The sequence below is a fragment of the Podarcis pityusensis genome (genome assembly GCF_964106645.2).
Source record: "Podarcis pityusensis genome assembly, chromosome: 1".
NCBI classification, from domain to species: domain Eukaryota; kingdom Metazoa; phylum Chordata; class Lepidosauria; order Squamata; family Lacertidae; genus Podarcis; species Podarcis pityusensis.
This window is the reverse complement of record NC_138028.1, coordinates 15,474,561-15,496,616: the sequence shown is the minus strand read 5'-3', so window position 1 is coordinate 15,496,616 and position 22,056 is coordinate 15,474,561. Positions and strand designations below refer to the sequence as shown.

At 44.8% G+C, this 22,056-nt stretch overlaps 1 protein-coding gene and 1 long non-coding RNA gene across 3 annotated transcripts in view; both read left to right on the top strand.

Moving 5' to 3' along the window:
- RCOR1 (REST corepressor 1) overlaps window positions 1–22,056 on the top strand; it is a 143,919-nt gene that overhangs the window by 61,019 nt on the left and 60,844 nt on the right. The window lies entirely within an intron of this gene.
- LOC308470618 lies at window positions 8,949–16,293 on the top strand. Its single transcript, XR_013982498.1, has 2 exons — window positions 8,949–9,685; window positions 16,132–16,293. It is a non-coding gene; the product is annotated as an uncharacterized lncRNA (long non-coding RNA).

Here is a 22,056-nt window from a genome sequence, read left to right as displayed (position 1 = left end):
GTTAAGGGCTGAATCTAACTACAGTGGTACCTCGGGTTACAGATGCTTCAGGTTACATATGCTTCAGGTTACAGACTCCGCTAACCCAGAAATAATAGCTTGGGTTAAGAACTTTGCTTCAGGATGAGAACAGAAATCGTGCTCCGGCGGTGCAGCGGCAGCAGGAGGCCCCATTAGCTAAAGTAGTGCTTCAGGTTAAGAACAGTTTCAGGTTAAGAACGGACCTCCGGAACGAATTAAGTACTTAACCCGAGGTACCACTGTACTTTGACCTTGCTATACTTTTAACACTTACAGAATGCTAGGTGCTGTACTGCTGCCAAGAGAAGCACAGTCCCTGTGGTGGGGGGTGGCAGTCTTCACCCTACTCCAATGAACCATGACCCCCAGGCTCCCAGCTTTCACTTTGTTAAAAAAAAAAATTAAATTACTATCATTTATAGAACCTAAGATATGAGGCACAATATGCAGGCACTATTCTTTCTTTGTTTTGTGAGAAACTAGCATTTAATTATTTGTAGTATTGACTGTGGAAGGAAGGAAAGAAGGAAGGAAGGAAGGAAGGAAGGAAGGAAGGAAGGAAGGAAAACGTGTGGATGTTCACAGTCTCTTCCTAGAAGCAGTACCAACTGTATTCAATGGGCAAAGCAAAAATTGGCAGAATGTGAGGAGCATTATGGGTAGCAATGGTTGTGGACCATTTGGTGATGTTCCCCAGTAAACATTCTCCCCTTAAGGAACACATCCATATTCTGCCTTTCTCCTCCTCATGAAACTCTTTGAGAGCTGCCACCAGTCACACTGAACCCAGGCTTCCTCAAACTCGGCCCTCCAGATGTTTTGAGACTACAATTCCCATCATCCCCGACCACTGGTCCTGCTAGCTAGGGATCATGGGAGCTGTAGGCCAGAAACATCTGGAGGGCCAAGTTTGAGGAAGCCTGGGCTAGACTGATCAGCCGTTTGATTCGATACGAGGCAGCTTCCATTGCCTTTGTTTGGAGAGGAGCTAGGCATGGCCTCCCCCAGATTCTAACAAAATCTATCACCTTTCTGCACTCCCTGGCAGTAGAATTGCCACAGGGAAGAACAGTCCAGTCTCCATTGCTGGTTGATCAAGTTTCTGCATGCTCAGCTGAGACAGAGCTTAGAATTGTGACTGCTTTTTCCCCTGATAGCAAAGCTATGTCTGTGTGGTGAGGAGTGAAAGAGAGAAGTTGCAGTTAGAGTTATGGGGACATGTATGTACCTTTTTTTCACTCTTTAATACTAGCTTCTTGGAATCTCCCAGCCTCCTCATGCCCTCAACTTGATGTGTCAAATGTGTTCAAGAAACCTGGGCCAAAAAGGGTGGGTGTTTGTGCGTGCACGCTTACAGAGCGAATAGTTGGAGGGCAAGAAAGGTGGAGTTTGTTTATGGTTGTCTTCCTCAACTCAGTGACCTCCAGGTGTTGGACCTACGTTTTATCCCCAGTAAGTGTAGTGACAAGTTCAGAAGTGCAGGTTTCCTTCATGATAGTCAACAGCCATGGCCCCTCACAGCCAGGCTACTTCAAATATTATACAGTTCAAACTTCTAAGAAAATACAAGAATATTATAATTCTACTATTGTACAACAGTATTTTTGTGAACTACCCTGAGCTGTATACAAATTCAATAAAAAATAAAATAAAATTAGCGATGCAATGATTAATACAGATCTCCCATGTTTTGCCTTTCAGCTCGATCTTGCTGTGCAAATGATTTGGAGTACTCTAATATCACTAAGCCACAGAGCCTAGGGCTTGCCAATCAGAAGGTCGGCAGTTTGAATCCCCGTGATGGGGTGAGCTCCCGTTGCTCAGTCCCAGCTCCTGCCCACCTCCTGCCTACTTGCAAAGTGCAAGTAGATAAATAGGTACCACTCCAGCAGGAAGGTAAATGGCGTGTCCGTGCGCTGCTCTGGTTCACCAGAAGTGGCTTAGTCATGCTCGCCACATGACCCGGTAACTTTCTGCGAACCAACGCCGGCTCCCTCGGCCTATAGAGCGAGATGAGCGCCGCAACCCCAGAGTCGTCCACGACTGGACCCTAACGGTCAGGGGTCCCTTTCCTCTTTAATATCTATAATAATCTATATCTTTAATATCTTCTTTGGAGTGACACTGTGTTTTCCATGAAATGTCACTCTGCGTAACAGAACTTGCATACCAATTCCTTGAAATGGATGCACTCTTAAGTTTTCAGTGTTCCTAAATTCCTAGCTTTGGTGCACAAGGTGGCTAAAAAACCTCTCCTTTCTTGCTGATGGAGTGGCTCTAGGATCTTGGAGACTGGGACCCTCCAGCAAAATTAGTAGCAGGTTTTTGAACCCCCCTCAATCCCAAGACCACTACACCACAGATCATTCCTGACCATGCAAAATGCTGGACGGGGTTGATGAGTGTTCAAAACACAGCATCATACTTGGAAAAGTTGGTCTGTGGTCTAAAGACATTTACTTTTTTCAGCAATGAAAGTGCTGTTTTCCTCTCCCTTTTTCTGTAACCCCCGCCCTCGTTATAGTTATGAATAAACGTGTACAAGAGTTATTCACTTATGGGGTGTGTGGAAGGATTATTAGAAAGGCTGACTGTAACCTAAATTCCAGAGCGTTCAGTGAACTTTGAGAGTCAGGGAATCCTGGGATTAAGCATGCCTTAGCTTCTGCCAGACTATTCGAGCGTGTGACCTGAGAAGCAGGTGATTAAACCCAAGGTTTGAAGGTGATATTAATTTGGTGCATCAAGCTCTGTTTCCAATGTCCAGGGTTGTGAGTGCCATCGCTCACCTAGTCCAAATGGCATGAGCTCACACAAGACGCGGAGGTATTACCCAGCTTGGGGGAACCTGAGGTTTGCAGGAGTACCAAAAACCTTAATAGTGGGAGCACCACAAATGGGTGTTTCATGGCCATGGGATGCCAAGTGGGTTTGGAAGCGGAATGGAGTATCAGGCAGGAGGGCTGACCAGTGGGGGATGGTGCTTTTGGGTATATAGGGCACTGCCCCCCAACCCCATTCTGCTCTCAGCCTGTGCTTGCCTGCCTTAAACCGGTCCAGGGGGTGTTGCAGTCTTCTTCCTCCTCCTTAGTCCCAGACTTGCCCCTTTTGGAACTCAACAGGGAAGAGGATGGGGACAAAAAGATCTGCCTTATATTGGCTCTGGCTCCCCCTACTGTTGGCTTCCCTGCCTTTGCGACCTATCAGTCCCCAGTGCATCCCAGCTGCTGCTGTGATTGGCTGGCTGGAACAGTGAACAGGAGCGCTCCATGCTGCAACATTTTAATGCAGGTCTCACTTTCCATTGCTGGAGTTCTGGAGTTTCTCATGTGCAGTTCAGCCTCAGAATTCAGATGCTGACTATTGGCATATGGCTTAAAATATTAGATTATGATGTTCTTTTACTAGCGAGTGTGAACTTCTAGCTTCTGTCAATCCTATGTATGTGCAGTCCTACGTACAAATGTCCCAATGAATGCACCCTTCGTGATAACTGTACGTAGGATTGCAACCTATATGTGAGAAGTGTGTATGGGACAGAGAACGCCTAGGTAATTTGTAGTTGATTTGCAGGGAAAGCTGCCTGGGAAACAATTGTTGTGACATGCCCCCCCCCTTTTAAGTTTCTTAAACTATATTTCAGTATGCGAAGTTACATAAAAAAATAAAAGAATTCTAATCTTTACTGGCAGTGTGTCTTTCTAATTATAGTATGCCTTTAATTGTAAATATTTTAATCCAATCAGATTAGGCCCTGGGGTTCTTGTCTGGCCTAGTACTTAACAAAAGGAAATCATCACCTTTTCCCAGACTAGGAAGGTGGTAAGGGGGAGTTGAGAATTGGGGGAAATACCTCTGTTTCTGCTAACTTGGGAAGGACTTTTACTGTGGATTCAGGGGAACAGGCTGGCATGCATGTCTTGCTCATTTCTCTTTAATGGAGAGTTGGCAGACATGGGAATCTCTTAGGTAAAAGGACTCCTGGACGGGTAAGTCCAGTCGAAGGCGACTATGGGGTTGTGGTGCTCATCTCACTTTCAGGCCAAGGGAGCCGGTGTTTGTCCACAGACAGTTTTCCGTGCTTTCGAACTGCTAGGTTGGCAGGAGTTGGGACAGAGCAACGGGAGCTCACTCCTTCGCAGGGATACGAACCACTGACCTTCCAATCGGCAGGCCCAAGAGGCTCAGTGGTTTAGACCACAGTGCCAATCTCTTAGAATTTGCATGCAAGGTCCCAGCTTCAATCCATTGGTATTTACAGGTTACAGCTAAGAGAGAACCCTGCTCTAAGAGTCATTGCCAGTTAGTGTAGATGGACCAGGTCTGATTTGGGATGACACAGCTTCCCATGCTCGTAAACACAGTTTCTGACATCCATCTTGGCTATGAGTCCTGGAAGACCTGCTCTCTGCCTTGCAGGCCTTTTTCTACCTGGCCTGGGATGGTGGGACCTGGACGGACTCCAACTACAAATGCTGAGGCTACAGAATATTAGGCTGGGGTATTGTTTAGGATGGGTTGTTGGTGTTATTGATACTAATTTTTTGTGCCTTTATTTTAGATCTTACGATTTATGTGAAGTTGTTCAGTTTGCTTGTGTACTTTTTAATGTTTTTATTTGTTTATGGCTAGCTTTGTTATGTTGTAATTATGTGTTTTTTTCAAGTTGTAAGCTGCCTTGAGCGTGGTTTGAACTATGGCGAAGCAGCATACAAATAAAATCCATGTTACGTTATCTCTTCATCATGGTTCAAAATACAGTGGTACCTTGTGTTACATACGCTTCAGGTTACGGACTCCGCTAACCCAGAAATAGTGCTTCAGGTTAAGAACTTTGCTTCAGGATGAGAACAGAAATCGTGCTCCAGCGGGGCGGCGGCAGCAGGAGGCCCCATTAGCTAAAGTGGTGCTTCAGGTTAAGAACAGTTTCAGGTTAAGAATGGACCTCCGGAACGAATTAAGTACTTAACCCGAGGTACCACTGTAGCTAAAAATCAGAAGGCCATGGAGATTTTTATCTATTAACTTAAATACCCAGGGTGATTAATCAGGCAGATTGATTTTGGTCAACATTTGCTGTTAACCCAAAAGTGCAATTCATGCAGAGGAAGTCCAGATTTCGGGTGAGCATTCCCAGTTCCCCAATGTACAGGGGCTGTAATGATCTGATACTGTATACAGCCTTACAGGAAAGTCTTCCTGTTAATGTGGTTTTGGGAATCATTTTGGGGGAATAAATATATAAACCCCCTTGTTTTAAACATTTTGTTAATCATTTCATAATTTTAAAAAAAATATTTCTTCCATTCCCCCCCCCCCTCGTTTTTTTGTGAAGAACGGAAACAAAGAGAGGCTTTGTAAAAACCTGGAACAAACTCTGATTTTTCCTGATTCTTTTCTCAGGCCTTCACATCTTTAATGGTCTCTCTGTAGTCCCTGACCTAAAGCACATTCTGAAACAGTCCTGGGAAGTCTCTTGCTGATAGGCAATGGAAGTTGCTAGACTGGTATGCTGAGACTTTGATGACAGTAGCTCTACAGGTATAGATTAGGACCAGCCCACGTGCAGCTGTTAACCCAATGAGAATCTGAAGGCATCGCACAGTTTGCAGGATGTGGCCTCTTGCCAGATATTTCCTGCCTTTTGGCTATTGCTGAGTGAGAATTTGAGAGCTGCTGCAAAGTTGAGTGTGGTTTTTCTTTTTGTAAAGCTTGAGAACAAGCTTAAAGCTAATTCACAGCGGCTGCTAACAAACAGTCCTTTGAAAAGGCAGCATTTGAAGCCATGGAGGAGAATGTCTAATTCTAGATGCGTATATAGTTTGGTGTTGCTGCTGCTTTGAACTCGTTAGCATTGGAAACTGACATGGGCCAAGCACATGCTGCTACTTGCACTAGAATCACCTGAGGTCATGCAAGACCTTGTTCCCATCCCATCATTCCTGAATCCAGCGCATAGTTTTAAAGTAACTCTCCTCTTAATTCTTCTCCATTGAAGATTCGCAGTTCCGTTCATGAATTTATTACCGTAACTATCCGTGTAAAATGTTTTGCCTTTGGTGTCAGAGGAAGAATGTCTCTTGAGTGCCTGTTGCTAGGAATAATAAGAGTGCTATTGTGCTCAGATCCTGTATGGGAACTTCACATAGGCACCCGGTTTGTCATTGGAACGCTCTGTCACAAGAGACTAGGGCCCTGCGGGACTTGACATCTTTCCGCAGGGCCTGCAAGACAGCTGTTCCACCAGGCTTTTGGTCAGGGCACAGCCTGACTCCCTCCTTTGGCAATCTTCACAGAACTCTAGCCCAATGGTTGCCATCAATTTGATTTGAATTAATTTTATAATGACTGATTTTAGAATGTTGAACTATTTTATTGTTGTTAGCCGCCCTGAGCCCGGCTTCGGCTGGGGAGGGCGGGATATAAATAAATTATTATTATTATTATTATTATTATTATTATTATTATTATTAGAACAATATGCTTTGGGACTTCTATGGACTCTACACTCCCTGTTCCCCAACAACTCTGCGAGGAAGCTTCCAGAGGGGTAGGCATGTTAGCTTGTTGCAGTTAAAACAACCAAAAGGGACTGAAATTCCAACAGATTTATGGTAGCCCAAACTTCTATGTATTTTGAGCAGTGTTAAAAACTCAGATATACAAGCTGACTGTCAAATGACACCTTATGGTCGCCACAACAGAATGTCAAGGCACCCCTTTTTATTTTGCAATGAGCTCGTTTTCCATTTCTGGGCTAACAAAACACCGGCCGCAGTAGTGGCATACTTAAATAGGCTTTTATGACACCTGGGAATTTCCATCTGAATTATCCCCAACAAAAATGACTCTTCTTTTTTTTTTAAGTACAGTGGTACCTCAGGTTAAGTACTTAATTCGTTCCGGAGGTCCGTTCTTAACCTGAAACTGTTCTTAACCTGAAGACCACTTTAGCTAATGGGGCCTCCCGCTGCTACCGCGCCGCTGGAGCAGAATTTCTGTTCTCATCCTGAAGCAAAGTTCTTAACCCGAGGTATTATTTCTGGGTTAGCAGATTCTGTAACCTGAAGCGTATGTAACCTGAAGTGTATGTAACCCGAGGTACCACTGTACTTTTAAACTTTCCCCTCAATTCATTATAAATTAATTCCCCATACTCTTTTACAGGTCCTCAAGGAAAACATTTCAGATCCTTCTCTAAGTGGCATTTTGCTTTCCTCATATTTATTTACCTACTTAATTTATATAGCTGCCCCATAGCAGAAGTACTCCAGGAATCCAGTGTGGTGTAGTGGTTAGAGTGTTGGACTAGGACCTGGGAGATCAGGGTTCAAATCCCCACTCAGTCATGAAGCTCATTGGGTGACCTTGGAGTCAGTCACAGCCTCTTAGCCTACTTCACAGGGTCGTTGTAGAGATTAATTGAGGAGGGGGGGTGAACCATGCACCAGTTGGAGGAAAAGTTGGGATATAAATGCAGTAAACAAGCTCTTCTGCTTACCTGTTTAAGACAGCTGGAGGGGCCAGCCAGATGGAGATGTCAGTCACCAGAAATCTCCACATGGTTGCAGTTGGATCTGTGCCAGTCGCAAAACGCACCTGGGGAATTTATAGCGCTGGTTTTGAGGGGCAGGCAAGCAATCCTCAGTGAGGAGATGGAAGTGTGCTATCAGCTGCTGCCATTTGGAAATTAAATGGGAAAAACCCAAACCTTAATCTGATTAGTTAATGACAACTTCGTGGCATATCTTTTGTGTGTGTAATGCCAGCACACAGATCATGCCAGAGATGGCATGTGGTGTTCATGTGGATTCTCTGCCAACCTGTAAAACATGCAATAGGATTTGCACTGCAGGCATGTTCCTGTGCCTGGGGAAAATAAAATGCGTGGACTTGCTTTCATTTGCCCTGTTAATTACCTAGAGGGTGTGTCTTCACCACAGTCCCCTCTCAGTTAGACTACTGGAACTGTCATTCCACATATACATTAATTCACCAGTTAAAAAGAGCAATCTCTTTCACATACTCAGTTGACATAAAGACTTTCTCCTGACTGAAGCTGATAGGAATATTTATTTTTAGGCTGTAATCATAGCCCAAATTATAAATTTAATGGAGCTTGCTTCTGACGTGGCTAGGATTCCACTGTAAACTGTTCTTGCTAGTGATGTGTGCACTCTTTTTCTCTCACTCCCTCAAACACACCCTCAATCATTTGGTTCCTCCCTTGTCTGCCTTCTTCTTTCTCACTCACTCACTCACTCACTCTCTGCAATTCTCTTGCATTTTCCTGATGGTTCGTACGTACGTATGTACGCACGCGCGCGCGCGCGCACACACACACACACACACACACATATGTTGCGTAAAGAACTTTTAGGGAAAGCATTTCCCCCCCTTTCAAGCAGAAACTTGCATTCATGTGTAAGAGAATATGTGGCGCTGGTACATGAACATTGTACTATGTGCTAATAAGCTTTTTCCACTCTTAAAGGCATCTTAAAGAGCTCTTTGCGAGGAGAGTCTCTGAGTATTGCTGCAGCTTCATTTCGAACTAAGGAAGTGCCTTTTTTTTAATTTATAATAGCATTTTAGAGAGTCCGCCAACATGAGAAATGGCTGCAGCTCCGTAGTAGAGCACAACTGTGGTGTAATTGCTAGATTGTTGGACGAGGACCTGGGTTCAAATTTCCCACTCAACCATGAAGCTCACGCCTTAGGCCAGTTACAGCCGCTCAGCCTAACCTACCTCTTAGGATTGTTGTGAGGATAAAATGGGGGAGAGAGTTGTATGTGCCATCTTGAGCTACTTGGAGAAAAGTTGGGCTATAAGTATAATAATAATTTTAAAAATAGAGACAGCACCTGGCTCAGTCCTATTAAAAGGAGGATCCGGGTGGCAGGTGATGTGAGAGAGCTTCTGTCTGAGAGACTGTTCCAAGTTAGTGGAACAAATAGACTTGAGCTTACATAAGGGGCAGCCCCCTGTTTCCCCTTCTTACAAAACAGCCCTGGATGGTAGGCCAGTATTGCGGTTTCTGTGTTGCATGTGGGATGGCTGAGGTCGGGAGAAAACTAGCCTGTCTAGGGCCTCATCCGCAGCACACATTAAAACCAGTAATATACCGCTTTATAAACAGCCGTGGCTTTCCCCAAAGAATCCTGGGAACTGTAGTTTGTTATGGGGAGCTGGGAGTGGCGAGGAGACCCAGCTATTCCCCTCACAAAGTGGTCTTAACAATAAATTTGCAGTGCGGTTTCACAATCAGTTCCTTTTTTCAAGGAACTCTGCGAGGGGGAATAGGGGGTCTCCTAACAACTCCCAGCACCCTTAACAAACTACAGTTCCCAGGATTCTTTGGGAGAAGCCACGGCTGTTTGTAAAGTGGCATGTTGCTGCTTTAAATGTATAATACAGATGGGGCCAAGGCTAGTGAGTTTAAGATGGACTAGGAGGAGGGGAGATTTCAGCGGAGGACTTCCTAACTGAGAGCACAGTCTGTTTAATCACTGCACCTTGCCAGCCCCTCCTCCCCATTTGTGCCTCTTTTAACTTTCAGCAAAGTCCCAAAGTCCGTGGAGAGCATTGCTTTCCTTTCCTGCTTGCCATTCTCCTAGAGGGCAGCAAGAAGTCGAATAGGCCTCTACTTTTGCTGCTTCAGCGGTAAGACTCCATGGTGATCCCTCTCCCTTGCAATAGGCTTCATTATCAGTAGCCCTCTTAATGCATCTTAATCTGAAGGCAAGTCCGTGCGTATCCACCTTTTGCATGTGTGCCTGAGTGCAATGCAAAAACCTACGCCCTGTAGTGGAATAATGGACTTGCACAGTGTGAACTATTTATGAAGCTGGGCTCCTGTGTAAAACTTTCATGAGATAGAGAGAGAGAGAGGGAGGGAGAGAGAGGGTGGGTGGCAGAAGTTACGATGCCTAAGGATGAAAACAGCATTATTCTTAGAGGCCCCATTCAGCTTTTGATAACGGAACTGGGAAAACTGGACTGGACTGGTGAGGGGTGTGTATGTGGATCTGAGCAGTATTAGTAAAAGATATTTTGGTTTTAATCACAGGCCTTGTATTTAATACACAGGCCTGTGTATGGAATTGAGGAAATGGTATGCTTAGAATTCTGTGGTACATAAGAAGCTGCTTAATACCGAGTTAGCGTATTGGTCCATTTGCTTCTGTATTGTCTGCACTGACTGGCACCAAGGCAGCCCAGGGTTTTCGGACGGGGTATTCCCCAGCCTTACCCAGAAATTGAACAATATGAAGAACCAAATAAACAGAAATCTTGTAAATCTCTAAAGTCACAAAATGTGCTCTCTTGATGGATTCTCTTGAAAACATAGAACCAAATAAACATAAGTCTTATAAGTCTCTGAAAGTCTTTGTAGACTATGCAAGTCTCTGAAAGAAGCAATGGGTCGGATTCTTATCTGATGTAAACAAGCCGTAAAGCTTTGTTTTATGATGTCCAAGGCTGCCGAAGAGGTCCGCAAACAGACGTAGTGAACAGCGATTCCAGATCTACCCACTGTTTCGTAGAATTTTTCTTCAGCACAGCAGAAGGATGCAAAAATGCTTCATAAACTGCAAATGAATTATTGAAACGATGACCTGCATATACATGGTAACTTACAATAACTCAGATTCTATGTTTTCAAGAGAATCCATCAAGAGTGCACATTTTGTGACTTTAGAGATTTATAAGATTTCTGTTTATTTGGGTTTTCATATTGTTCAATGTTCCGTATAGATTATATAAAGAGTTTATATTGATATTGCATTGTTGTACTTGGTCATCGGGTTGCCTGGGATATTACTGATAATTGTTTGCAACACAGGGGTTTAATTGTTTGGTTACTTACCCAGAAATTGAACATAGGGATCCTTTTGCATGCAAAGCAGATCCACTGAGTCATGCCTCTTCACTCTGAGATTTCTTAGAATCATAGTGTTGGAAGGTACCCTGGGGGTCATCTAGTCCAACCCCCTGCAATGCAGGAGTCAAAGCTAAAGCATCCTTGGCAGATGGCCATTCAACCTCTGTTTAAAAACCTCCAAAGGAAGGAGAGTCCACCACATTCTGAGGGAGTCCTTTTCACTGTCAGAACAGCTCTTACCTTTAAAAAGTTCTTCCTGATGTTTTGTCGGAATCTTCTTTCTTGTAATTTGAAGCCATTGGTTTGAGTCTTGCCCTCCAGAGCAAGAGAAAACAGGCTTACTGCATCCTCCATGTGACAGCACTTAAGATATTTGGAGACAGCTATCGTATCTCCTCTCAGTCTCGTCTTTTCCAGACTAAACATACCCAGCTCCTTCAACCATTCCCCATAAAGCTTGGTTTCCCGACCCTTGACCATCTTGGTTGCCCTCCTCTGCACACATTCCAATTTGTCAATATCCTTAAATTGTGGTGCCCAGAATTGGACGCAGTATTCCAGCTGTGTCCAGTCATACCTCGGGATGAATACGCTTCAGCTTAAATATTTTCGGGTTGCGCTCCACGGCGACCCGGAAGTAACGGAGCGTGTTACTTCCGGGTTTCGCCGCTCGCACATGTGCAGACGCTCAAAATGATGTCACACGCATGTGCTGAAGTGGTGAAACACGACGCACGCGCAGACGCACAGTTGCATCTTACGTTTGCGTCAGGATGCGAACAGGGCTCCGGAATGGATCCTGTTCGCATCCAGAGGTACCACTGTATTACTTCCCTTGATCTAGACACTGTACTTCTGTTGATGCAGCTTAGAATAGCATTAGCTTTTTCTTTTTTGCTTCTGCTGCATCACACTGTTGACTCATGTTCAGCTTGTGGTCCACCAAGACCCCTTGATCCTTTTCACATTTACTGCTAGTAAGCCAGGCTTCCCCTATCTCATATTTGTGCAGTTGGTTGTTCCTGCCTAAGTGCAGAACCTTTCAATTTTAGCAGTGTTATGAAGCGGGGGCCCAACAGCATTTTTAACACTTAACTTGGGTTTCATTTTTTTTTTTTGAAATTCATATCTTCTCTTTCTTTTGCTTTGCTACCTTTTTTTCTGGTCGCACCTGTGTGAAACATGGCTTGTTGTTGATGAGGATCAATATTCTAAAATGTGCACATAAGTAAACAAGATGTATGACATTAATCCCCAACATTCAAAGAAAGTGAAAAAAAATGGGGGGGGGCAGCATTCCTTGAACTTGTATAAAATTGTGTATTAACAGCCTCCTTCTACCCAACAACCTTCAGAAGACGTTGGACTCCAATGCCCATCGTCCCTGGGCCATTGGCCACGCTGCCTGGGGATGCTGGGAGTTGTAGTCCGTGAGACTAGGGCCCTTCAGGATTTAACCTCCTTCCGTCGGGCCTGTAAGACAGAGCTATTCCGCCTGGCCTTTAATTTAAATTCAGCCTGATCTTTTATTTCCCTTCTCTTCCCTCCCCCTCCCCTTTTATGAAGATTACCTGCTCTGAGACCCCACAGCTAATTCTCCCCTGGCCTCCTTGCTGGCCCAAGTAGGACTAATTCAGCCATCTAGCCATGGTGACTATCTAATGCTTATTGGATGGATTTTCCCCAAATTGATTTTTGAACTTTGAATTTTATTGTTATTCATGTTTTTATACTGTATTTTATGTTGCTTCTCTGTTGTATTACAATTAAGTGTTTTAAATTTGTTGTTAACCGCCCTGAGCCCGGTTTTCTTAACTGGGAAGGGCGGGGTATAAATAATAAAAATTATTATTAATTATTATTATCTAGAGAAGCCACAGGCTGAGAAAGTCTGGGGTATATAATATATAGATGGTAAATGTTTATGGTACGTGAATTTCTGGAGTATTGAGTCATGGTAGAGTTTTGGATCCATGGGATACTGAGTTAGACCACTGGTCTGTTTAACCCAGTATTGAAGCAGTGCAGATTCTCATTTGTGTACCCAAGATATTAGTTCACAGGTAGCCCCTGTAGCATCTTCCAGTTCCCATCATTCATGCTCATTGGCCATGCTGGACTCTGTGCATCCTTAATTCTGTAAATGAACACCCATTTTTCATTTGCTCCTTGAGGAACATTTATGCAGTAGGAATTCAGACAGCAAGATCTGTTCAGTAATATTAATTAAAACGGTGCCTGCATTAACCAACTTGTTGCATTCTTTCTACTAAAAGGGAGGGGGGAAGCAAGTTGTCTAGGAAAATATCAGCCAAGCAATAAACAATCTGTTCCCTTCTTTCCATTGAATCTGTTTCTTCAAAGCCTTCTCCCAGCATTTAAATGATAACACACTTATAAAAGGTATTGTTGCACTTAATTGTTTTCTGGATTGTTTACAATCTTTCGTCCTTCAACTTTTGTTGCGTATTTTGTCTCTGTATTTGTATACAACCAATGATTATAAAAATAAATACAGTGGTACCTCAGGTTAAGTACTTAATTCGTTCCGGAGGTCCGTACTTAACCTGAAACTGTTCTTAACCTGAAGCACCACTTTAGCTAATGGGGCCTCCCGCTGCCGCCAGAGCATGATTTCTATTCTCATCCTGAAGCAAAGTTCTTAACCTGAAGCACTATTTCTGGGTTAGCGGAGTATGTAACCTGAAGCGTAACCTGAAGTGTATGTAACCTGAGGTACCACTGTAAATAGTAAAGGTGCCAGTACTCACCAATAAGTTGTTACAGTATTGCCACACTTTAACATTGGGGGGGGGGGGTTTACTGGTACTGCGTACATATGAGTACCCCCAGTAAATAGCTATATAGAAAATATCATGTACTGCTGTTAAATGGGTACTCAGTTTTATGTGATTTGGATGGTGGTAGTATTTGCTGAGAAAAAACTCTGTGTGTTTTTATTTTGTATTTTTCAAAAAACAAACATTATTGATTGAACTGAATTGATTCACATGGGTAGCAATTGTGGCTGATACAGATTTTTAATTAAGATGTTTTGATTGTATATTATAGTGCTTAATAGTTCATGTAATGAATGGACTGAGAAGCTGCAAAAGCCTTTCCTGAATTTGAGTATATAAAGCCATTCTCAGTTCAGGTGTAAAGGTAAAGTTGTGCAACTAAGATGGACCACAATCTTGGTCTCTTAAGGGTGGTTTTCTGGAAAATGCAATGCCACCTGCCCTGACAATTTCATAAAACTTTAGTTAGAAATTGCAAATGCCCTAACTGGAGCAAATTGGCTCTGTCCCCCAAATCGTCAGATTATCCCAGACTTGCAAGCCAAATCCAGCCCATTAGCTATATAGATTTAGCATCTCATCAGAGGGTCATGAAAATGCACTGTTTTTGCAAACCCACCTGGGCTTAGCAAACACGGGAGTTGCATTCAGCTTGGCAGCTCACAAGTAAAAATGTTACATGGGGAAAAAAATACAAGAGAGAGACATTGCACACACTTTTGTAAATCAAGAAAATCTTTAATAATAATAATTTTAAAAAACAGAAAAGCAAGTTGCAGAGGCCTTCCTTGCCTTGTTTAAACAGGCTTGCTTTCGGCCTCTTCCCTCTCACTGCGCCTTTACGAGCAAGAATGCGCATATGCGCCACAAGATGGCAGAGTTGCTTTGCCGATGAACCGCGAGCAAAAAGCCACCTGCTAACCGCAGATGTCCTTCTTTTCTTCCTTTCCTTTTTAAAGGAAAGCTAAAGCGCAGCTCCCGGTGTTTGTTTTAGGCTGTCACCATGTTCTGGAGCCCGGAAGATGCTTCAGATTTGTATGCAAGCAATCTGCACCGGCTCTTCTGTATGATAATGGGTTTTGGAAGGTGGGGGAGGATGAGGACGGAGGAATCTTGCCCTGTCTTAGCCTCTCATTGTTTGATCAATGCTAGAACCTGCACCGAGCATACTAAATACGGGGGTGCTGTTGAAACCGCTGCCGTGTCCTCAACTCAACCCTGTTCTCTCAGTGCATTTTGGCACGTAACAGGCAAGGTGTTGCAGAGCCTCCTTTTGCAGTACCTTGTCACGTAATGGTGAATTAAGCCTGCCGCGGCCACCTAACTTTTGGGGTTTCTTGTTCTCTCTTTTGGGCTCGGCTCCCTATGGATCTCTCTTTCCCTCGGCTCCTTATCAGGATAATGTGGGAAGGTAGTCTCCCTCTTCTTTCTGCAGCAGCTATGGCTGATGGAATGCTGGGTCAGAAAGCAAGATTCAGAGATCCACAGTGGGTGGGGCAGGTTGAGAGATGGCATTAATACCCCCCCACCCCACAGATTTCTTCATAGATTTGGGCTCTCCGTAGTTGAAGGAAGCACATGTAATTAATAGGTCTGGATATGCCTCTCTCTGCCCCCTGTTCCATAAAGCATGCCCAGCATTTACTGTGTCCATTTTATGGGTTATTGTATGGCTTTTATTGTGATGCGCTGTTCTTTTTATTTTATGTTATTCTCAATGCACTTAAATTTTTGTAAGTCGGAGGCTGTGTGCTTCTGAAGACCAGTTGCTGGAAGCCATGGGGTGGGGGTTGGGGGTGGCGGCGGGGAGAGGGCTGTTCTCAGGTCCCACGGTCAGGCTTCCCAGAGCCATCTGGTTGGCCACTGTGAGAGCAGGATGCTGGCCTTAGATGGACTACTGGCCTGATCCTGCATGCTAGGTAAAGGTAAAGGGACCCCTGACCATTAGGTCCAGTCGTGGATGACTCTGGGGTTGCGGCGCTCATCTCGCTTTATTGGCCGAGGGAGCCGGCATACAGCTTCCGGGTCATGTGGCCAGCATTACTAAGCCGCTTCGGGTGAACCAGAGCAGTGCACGGAAATGCCATTTAACCGCCGGAGCGGTACCTATTTATCTACTTGCACTCTGATGTGCTTTCAAACTGCTAGGTTGGCAGGAGCAGGGACAGAGCAAGGGGAGCTCACCCTGTCGCGGGGATTCGAACCGCCGACTTTCTGATCGGCAAGCCCTAGGCTCTGTGGTTTAACCCACAGCGCCACCCACAATCCTGCATGCTACTCTTACGTTATTAAGTTTCTTGGAGACTCCTTGCGTGGCGAGCGACTAATGGGTGGCAAGCGACACATGAATTGAGTAAATAAGATTTCCTCGCCAGATGCCTTCACTAAAATGCAGAACCGCTCTCCATGCTTTGCTTTTCTAGGTATGGGGTGACTCATGTGTCTGCACACACACTGCCATGCACTTTTTATGAATGAGCGTGCAACTGAATCAGCCGACGGGAGCTGGCTTGGCAGTCTGCAGGTCTCGCGTGAAAGCTAAACCCACACACATTACCGATTCATTAATAAAAGAAAAAACCTGACACATGCATGAAATCATTGAAGGGACTGGCATCGTGTTTGCAGAGCCAAAAGGAGAGGAGCGAGTGTGTTGTGTATGTGAAAGCGCCTTCCTATCTTAACTTATTTTAGGTCATAGGAACATAGGAAGCTGATGTACACACAGAGTATTATCTGCTCTGACTCACTCCAGGGTTTCAGGCTCGCAGATTACCAGCCCTGCTTGGAAGTGGTAAGGATTGAATCTGGCACCTTCTGCATGCTAAGCAGTCGATCTACCACTTGGACCTGGGCCTTCTCCTCTGGTCTGTTCCTGAGATTCTTGAAGTATGCATCTATCAGTGTGTGCTCCATATTAACACATTGCATGTTTGCATCATTCACATAACGCTAAGCAGGAGCAAAGGCACAGCAATCCTGTTATGAAACTTTTGCCCCAGTGTTAGAAATTCTAGGGCTGCTATACGTCCAGAATTTCCAAGACATACAGGAGTCGGAAACAGTGTTGAGGCAGAAATCACTGAGATGTCTGGGAAAATCCAGACGTATGGCAATCCATGTCGGAAGTCTAGATTTTGGCGAATTTCCTTCAAAATACAGTGGTACCTTGGTTTACGAACTGAATCTGTTCCAGAAGTCCGTTCTTAAACCAAGGCATGCTTTCCCATAGCAGCTAGGGACTCAATTTGCAAATGGAACACACTCAACAGGAAGCGAAACATATTCTGCTTCCAAGGCAAAGTTCACAAACCAAAACGCTTACTTCTGGGTTTGCAGTATTCTTATTCCAAGTTGTTAATAAACTAAGCTGTTCTTAAACCAAGGTACCACTGTAGCTCAATAACTTCATTTTTTATTTTTTTTTTAGATTTTGCAAAACAAAAAAAGGCTGAACAACTTTTTGTGTCTGGATTTTCACCTTTTGAAATATGGCAACCGTAGAAATTCCCCGGGCACGTTTTGCAACTGTCAAATGTCCATTTGCAACCACGTGGAGATCTCTAGATGCCAGGTTGATGACTGACATCTCTATGTGGCTGACCCCTCCAGCTTTCTCAAGAAGGCAAGCAGAAGAGCTTATTTATTGTGTTTACTCCAAGGAGTAAATGGTTTACCCAGCTCCTCTCAGTTAATCCCTACAACAACCCTGTGAGGTAGGTTAAGAGGCTGTGACTGGCCCAAGGCCAGCCTGTGAGCTTCCTGGTGGAATGGGGAGTCTAATCCCCCAGGTCCTAGTCCAACACTCTAACCACTGCACCACACTGCCTTCCTAGACTACTTCTGCTATGGGGCAACATTCCCACCAAGTCAATGGCCAAAAGAACCCTCAATTCAGCTCCACCACACTGCAGAGGAATAGTTTGGAAATTCCTGTGAGAATACCAGCTCTCAGAGGGAAAGCAGGGTGCATTTATGTTGTCTGTTACTCTAGTTTTTGTTTTAGCACAACTCCCTCTTGGATATTGGTCTGTATGCCACCAGTTCTGTCGCTAGCACTTGCAGTATATAATAGCTTTTTAAATTAGTGGGGACTTGTGTTTATGAGAAATTACTGATTATTCCTTAATTAATCTCAATTGCTGATGGTTACTTAGGCTTTCCATTTTTCATAATTAACATAATGAGCTAAAAAGATTAGAGTGAAAAAAGATGTTCATCCTTAGCATAACACTAATAAATGAGCTCTGGCTTATCACTGAAGGGTTGACCTGCACAGTGTCACTTTGGCGGGAGTCTTAGGCCTGGTTGACAGATGCAGAGCCAATGGGGTGTGAATGTCTTGAAGAAGAAGAAGAAGAATGAACTAGAACTCCCATCATCCCTTGCCATGCTGGTTGGGGCTGATGGAAACTGTAGCCCAGAATGTCTGTAGAGCATCAGTTTGAGGAAGGATGTTGGTCTATCTAGAGCAGGTGGCCTAGAACACTTTCCTATAGATTTTGAGGAACACCCAGAAGAACGCATTCAGCAAGAACTGGTAGAGTCTGTTCCAGCAGCTCAGGACTCTACCAGTTCACACGCTGCATGCGTAGACTAAGCCTCATTCTGGTGACCTAAAAGATTTTAGCTCCTCTTTCAACAAGAAGAGCTCACCCTGTTTATGCACAGTTCACTAAAGGGGTAATTTATTGAGCTTGTGCTTAAGATTGGTTAGGGTTGACTTCGCGCGAAATCCCACCTGCATTTTATATTATTTACTCCAAAGGTTTCTTAAAGAGCTTTTCAGCCACCTCTCCGAGAACCACCTTAGTATCTCAGATTAGAAATCTCTTACCAAAATTAAAATGACAATTGATTCGAGATACAAGAAAGAAGAGTCCAACTAAATTTCGGGAATAACTTTCTGACAGTACAAGCTGTTCCACGGTGGAAAGAACCCCCTCTTAGAGGTTTTTAAACAGAGGTTGGATGGCCACCTGTCATGGATGCTTTAGTAGAGATTCCTGCATTTCAGGGGGTTGGACTAGATGACCCTCAGATCCCTTCCAGTGATACAAGTCTATGATTATATGACAGAAATATTTAGCATGATGGCAACTAATTACAAAAATCAAACAAATAAGCAAAAACAACTCAGAACAAAACATAACTGATGCTTGCTTCCAGAACACCATGAGAAAGAGTGTTGAGCGAAATCCTCATGGAATGAACAGCTTTGAGACCCTGGGTTGCTGCTGACAATGAGTATGTACAGTGGTGCCCCGCAAGACGAATGCCTCGCAAGACGAAAAACCTGCTAGACGAAAGGGTTTTCCGTTTTTCGATGCGCTTCGCAAGACGAATTTTCCTATGGGCTTGCTTCGCAAGACGAAAACGTCTTGCGATTTTTTTTCCTCCCCCCCCCCTTTTTCTAAGCCGCTAAGCCGCTAATAGGGTTGCTTCGCAAGACGAAACAACCGCTAGACGAAGAGACTCGCGGAACGGATTATTTTCATCTTGCGAGGCACCACTGTAGACCATCCTTCTCTAACTTGATGTTAGAGATGTTCTTGGACTCCAACTATCTCCATGGAGGATGGAGCTGATGTCAGTTGGAGTTCAACATCATCTGGCGGTCACCATGCTGGAGGAGGTTTGTGTAGACCTTTGTTTCCCAAACTCCAACTGTTTTCGGACTACAGTTCCCATCCTCCCTGAACATTGGTCTTGCTATCAAAGGTTGATGGGAGTTGTAGTCCCAGAACCTCTGGAGACCCCATTTTGAGAAATACTGGTATAGACAGTCGTTGGCCATATGGACGGGCAATCTGATTTTTTAAGGCATCTCTATTATTTCCAGACTAGCTGTTGAAGACTAGTACTGCTGCTGCTGTATTATATATTGCCGGTGGTTTGTTTTATTTTGTGTTTTATTTGCTTGTGTGTGTGTGTTACAAGCAGGCTTGATCTTTGGAGGAGTGATATATAAATACCATAAAAAAGGGTCGTAAAGAAGTTGCCTGTTCTCTGTCCCTTAAGTGTTCTTATTTGGTATCAGTGTTGGTTAGGATTGCAAGATAACTAGAACTTGTACCTGTGTTCAGGCAAGGCAAGGCAACGAAAAGAGGGAATGAATGTTGCCAGAGAGAAGTACATGAATTACAGAAATGTATGGTAATGGGAAGCAATATATAAACAAATGAGTTAGCGAATAAAGCCAGTAACGCCTATGCCAGTGCTACCCCATAAAATCTGATGAATTAGGAAAATAACAAAGGGATGTTCATAAAAATATATGGGGGACCCTATAACAAAACATTGCCAGTGTGGAGCGCTTCTGTTCTGGGTTCAAGTCACTCCAATCCCCGCATAGCTTCCCTTCTCCCCCTCCAGTGGTCAGTTAGCATTCCATGCCCACTGAACATTCTCAGGCAACTCTCGTGGCCCATTCAGGCTACATTAAGTTCTTCAGTTTCTTCATTGATGTCTGAGGCTAGCACTCTCTCCCGTTCCTGGAGGACATGGCAAAATAGCTCCTCAAGTGTGAATTAGGAAGACAACGAGAAGGTTGGTTATTCTTTATTCAAACCCAACCAAACAAAATCAGAAACAAGAAAGCCAAGGGTCTTCTATGCGCAGACCCCACAAAAAATGTTATATTAAATTATTTGGTTTATTATTGCATTATTGTCCCATCTTTCCTCCAAGGAGCTCAAGGTGAGGCACTTCTGGCATGCATTGTTCCCCTCATCATCATCATCAACACCATCATCATATATTATTTATACCGCGCCCATCTGGCTGGGTTTCCTCAGCCACTCTATTATCCTCATTAAAACCCTGCGAGGCTGAGCTTTGGTGATTGGCCCAAGACCATCCATTTCTTGTGACCAAGTGAAGATGCTTAGGCACCAGGATGGCTCCTGACATCTCCACCATCTGGAGGTGCATGCATGGGGATCATTGGATCTAAGCTGTTTTCACACACTAGCAACACGTCCTGTAGAATTCTATCAGATATATTTTATCTGCACAACCGGAAGGAATTTCAGGCACCATAATGCCTTTTCTGTGCAGCCTGGGCCCAGGAGGCCAGCCTAACCTCCCTGTGGCCCGGGACCTCCAAGATGTTTTTGTTTGAAGACTGTAAGGTCCTCTGTGGGGCATACCAGGAGAGGGGGTCCCGTAGATACGAGGGTCCTAGGCTGCACCCGCCGTCAAAAGGGGTGGTTTCCATGCGACCACTGTGTTGACGTGTCTGCTCTGAGCAGAGCCGTCTTTCCCATAGGGCTTAGTGGTGCGTCACTCCAGGGCGCCAGCCTCTCAGGGGCGCCCCAGCGAGTGGGGAAGCTGCACGGCTTTTCTGGGGGCCTCCCCTTTCCCTGCATGCCCGCCAGCTACGCCCCGCCAACCATATGGCTGGCTGGTGTGCAGCTTGCCTCCCAAACCTCTGCGGGAGGAGAGCGATTCCCGCAGAGGCTTAGGATGGAATCTGCACCCCGCCAACTATATGGTTGGTGGGGCGCAGCTTCCCCCCCAAGCCTCTGTGGGGATTGCTCTCCCATAGTGGCATGGGGGAGAGTTGCGCCGCCCCGATGGCTGGCAGTGCGCAGCTTTGCGCCCCCCACTATCCGTGGTAATTTGGGGGCGCTGGGCGGATAGTTGCACCCCGGCGCCGCATCTGCTAAAGACGGCACTGGCTCCGAGAGAGAACAAGTGCCACTTAAACACACATGAGCTTCCTCACATGTGTGCACCTTCTCTGTGGTACCCTCCAGATGTTACTAAACTCAAGCCTTTGCCACCCACGAGTCATTGGCCCTGCCGTGGCTTCGTTGGTGGATTCCAGCAACATCTGGAGTGCACCGTGTCGGCAACTCCCGCACAGCCTGTCCCCTCTCGACCCCTGCCTCCTTTTTTCTGCTTTGGAGAGAAAAAGGTTATCCCAGTGCAAACTCCCTATTACGTTTTATTCGCGGAAGCTAAGAGCGGCGAACGTTTGGGGCTTGTGCCTGCGGAATGTGAAAACATTTCTCATCTGCTATCAATAATTTCTCAAGGTAATGAAACAATAGATCACAGTCCCTCTTTCCCCCTGGGGTGTGCCGTCTTTCGGTTCTAGGAAACTGCTTTCGTTTTCTCTATTAAAATCTTACTCACATGCTCAGCCTCAACTTTGGACCGATGTTTAATCCACCCCACTGGCCACAGTGACCAAGTTTTGCTTTTTATTTCTAAAATGGCACGCACACACAGAGAGAGGTCACTCCAGCGGCTTTTAAAGGTGCTATTGCTGTAGGATACTCCCCCCCCCATCCCTTTTATACCCTTAAGTTGAATTGGCAGCAAGGAGAGGGGCTTTTAAC